The following is a 3,845-nucleotide window of genomic DNA, read 5'->3' on the forward strand; positions in this document are numbered from 1 at the left end:
CTCATTTTCACTATATTGGTTCTTCCAATCCATGAACATGGTATATTTCTCCATCTATTAATGTCCTCTTTGATTTCTTTCACCAGTGTTTTATAGTTTTCTATACATAGATCTTTTGTTTCTTTAGGTAGATATATTCCTAAGTATTTTATTCTTTTCGTTGCAATGGTGAATGAAATTGTTTCCTTAATTTCTCTTTCTATTTTCTCCTTATTAGTGTATAGGAATGCAAGAGATTTCTGTGTGTTGATTTTACATCCTGCAACTTTACTATATTCATTGATTAACGGTAGTAATTTTCTGGTGGGGTCTTTAGGGTTTTCCATGTAGAGGATCACGTCATCTGCAAACAGTGAGTTTTACTTCTTCTTTTCCAGTCTGGATTTCTTTTATTTCTTTTTCTGCTCCTACTGCTGTGGCCAAAACTTCCAAAACAATGTTGAATAGTAGTGGTGAGAGTGGGCACCCTTGTCTTGTTCCTGACTTTAGGGGAAATGCTTTCAGTTTTTCACCATTGAGGATAATGTTTGCTGTGGGTTTGTCATATATAGCTTTTGTTAGGTTTAGGCATGTTCCTTCTATTCCTGCTTTCTGGAGAGTTTTTATCATAAATGGATGTTGAATTTTGTCAAAGGCTTTCTCTGCATCTATTGAGATAATCCTATGGCTTTTATTTTTCAATTTGTTTATGTGATGTTTTACATTGATTCATTTGTGGATAGTGAAGAATCCTTGCATCCCTGGGATAAAGCCCACATGGTCATGGTGTATAATCTTTTTAATGTGTTGTTGGATTCTGATTGCTAGAATTTTGTTAACGATTTTTGCATCTATGTACATCAGTGATATTGGCCTGTAGTTTTCTTTTTTTGTGGCATCTTTGTCAGGTTTTGGTATTAGGGTGATGGTGGCCTCATAGAATGAGTTTGGAAGTTGACCTTCCTCTGCAATTTTCTGGAAGAGTTTGAGTAGGATAGGTGTTAGCTCTTCTCTAAATTTTTGGTAGAATTCAGCTGTGAAGCCATCTGGTCCTGGGCTTTTGTTTGCTGGAAGATTTCTGATTACAGCTTCCATTTCTGTGCTTGTGATGGGTCTGTAAAGATTTTCTATTTCTTCCTGGTTCAGTTTTGGAAAGTTGTACTTTTCTAAGAATTTGTCCATTTCTTCCAAGTTGTCCAATTTTTTGGCATATAACTGCTGATAGTAGTCTCCTATGATCCTTCGTATTTCTGTGTTGTCTGTTGTGATCTCTCTGTTTTCATTTCTAATTTTGTTGATTTGATTCTTCTCCCTTTGTTTCTTGAAAAGTCTGGCTAATGGTTTGTCTATTTTATTTATCTTCTCAAAGAACCAGCTTTTGGCTTTGTTGATTTTTGCTATGGTCTCTTTTGTTTCTTTTGCATTTATTTCTGCCCTAATTTTTAAGATTTCTTTCCTTTTACTATCTCTAAAGTTCTTCATTTCTTCCTTTTCTAGTTACTTTAGGTGTAGAGTTAGGTTATTTATTTGACTTTTTCTTGTTTCTTGAGGTATGCCTGTATTGCTATAACATACCCCTTAGCACTGCTTTTATAGTGTCCCACAGGTTTTGGGTTGTTGTATTTTCATTTTCACTCATTTCTATGCATATTTTGATTTATTTTTTTATTTCTTCTGTGATTTGTTGGTTATTCAGCAGCGTGTTGTTCAGCCTCCATATGTTGGAATTCTTAATAGTTTTTCTCCTGTAATTGAGATCTAATCTTACTGCATTGTGGTCAGAAAAGATGCTTGAAATGATTTCAATTTTTTTGAATTTACCAAGGCTAGATTTATGGCCCAGGATGTGATCTATCTTGGAGAAGGTTTTGTGTGTGCTTGAGAAAAAGTTGAAATTCATTGTTTTTGGGTGAAATGTCCTATAGATATCAATTAGGTCTAGCTGGTCCACTGTGTCATTTAAAGTTTGTGTTTCCTTGTTACTTTTCTATTTAGTTGATCTATCCATAGGTGTGAGTGGGGTATTAAAGTCTCCTACTATTATTGTGTTATTGTTAATTTCCCCTTTCATACTTGTTAGCATTTATCTTACATATTGTGGTGTTCCTATGTTGGGTGCATATATATTTATAATTGTTATATCTTCTTTTTGGATTGATCCTTTGATCATTATGTAGTGGCTTTCTTTGTCTCTTTTCACAGTGGCTTTCTTTGTCTCTTTGTTTTAAACTCTATTTTATCTGATATGAGTATTGCTAATGCTAATGAGTATTGCTAATAGTATTGGTCTCTATTTGCATGGAATATCTTTCTCCAGCCCTTCACTTTCAGTCTGTATGTGTCCCATGTTTTGAGGTGGGTTTCTTGTAGACAACATATAAGGGGTCTTTTTTTGTATCCATTCAGCCAGTCTTTGTCTTTTGGTTGGGGCATTCAACCCATTTACGTTTAAGGTAATTATTGATAAGTATGATCCCGTTGCCATTTCCTCTATTGTTTTGGGTTCGGGTTTATACACCCTTTTGTGTTTCCTGTCTAGAGAATATCCTTTCGCATTTGTTGGAGAGCTGGTTTGGTGGTGCTGAATTCTCTCAGCTTTTGCTTGTCTGGAAAGCTTTTGATTTTTCCTTCATATTTGAATGAGATCCTTGCTTGGTACAGTAATCTGAGCTGTAGATTATTTTCTTTCATCACTTTAAGTATGTCCTGCCATTCCCTCCTGGCCTGAAGAGTTTCTATTGAAAGATCAGCTGTTACCCTTATTGGAATCCCCTTGTGTGTTATTTGTTGTTTTTCCCTTGCTGCTTTTAATACTTGTTCTTTGTGTTTGATCTTTGTTAATTTGATTAATACATGTCTTGGGGTATTTCTCCTTGAATTTATCCTCTTTGGGATTCTCGGGGTTTCTTGGACTTGGGTGATTATTTCCTTCCCCAATTTAGGGAAGTTTTCAACTATTATCTCCTCAAGTATTTTCTCATGGCCTTTATTTTTGTCTTCTTCTTCTGGGACTCCTATGATTCGAATGTTGGGGCATTTAACACTGTCCTGGATGTCTCTGAGATTGTCCTCATTTCTTTTAATTGGTTTTTCTTTTTTCCTCTCTGTTTCTACCATTCTATCTTCTACCTCACTTATCCTATCCTCTGCCTCCATTATTCTACTGTTGGTTCCCTCCAGAGTGTTTTTGATCTCATTTATTGCATTATTCATTATATATTGACTCTTTTTTTTTTTTTCATTTCTCCTAGGTCCTTGTTAAACCTTTCTTGCATCTTCTCAATCCTTGTCTCCAGGCTATTTATCTGTAACTCCATTTTGTTTTCAAGATTTTGGATCATTTTCACTATCATTATTTGGAATTCTTTGTCAGGTAGATTTCCTATCTCTACCTCTTTTGTTTGGTTTGGTGGGCATTTATCTTGTTCCCTTACCTGCTGGGTATTCCTCTGCCTTTTCATCTTGTTTATATTGCTGTGTTTGGGGTGACTTTTCCATATTCTGGCAGTTTATGGAGTTTTCATTATTGTGGAGTTTCCTCACTGTGGGTGGGGTTGGATGGGTGGCTTGTCAAGATCTCCTGGTTAGGAAAGCTTGTGTCGGTGTTCTGGTGGGTAGAGCTGGATTTCTTCTCTCTGGAGTGCAATGAAGTGTTCAGTAATGATTTATGAGATGTCAATGGCTTTCCTGTGACTTTGGGCAGCCTATATACTGAAGTTCAGGGCTTTGTTCCTGTGTTGCTGGAGAATTTGCATGGTATGTCTTGCTCTGAAGCTTGTTGGCCCTTGGGTGGTGCTTGGTTTCAGTGCAGGTATGGAGGCATTTGATGAGCTCCTATCGATTAATGTTCCCTGGAGTCAGGAGTT

The sequence above is a fragment of the Ovis aries genome, chromosome 1 (assembly GCF_016772045.2).
Source record: "Ovis aries strain OAR_USU_Benz2616 breed Rambouillet chromosome 1, ARS-UI_Ramb_v3.0, whole genome shotgun sequence".
In the NCBI taxonomy this organism is placed as follows: Eukaryota; Metazoa; Chordata; class Mammalia; order Artiodactyla; family Bovidae; genus Ovis; species Ovis aries.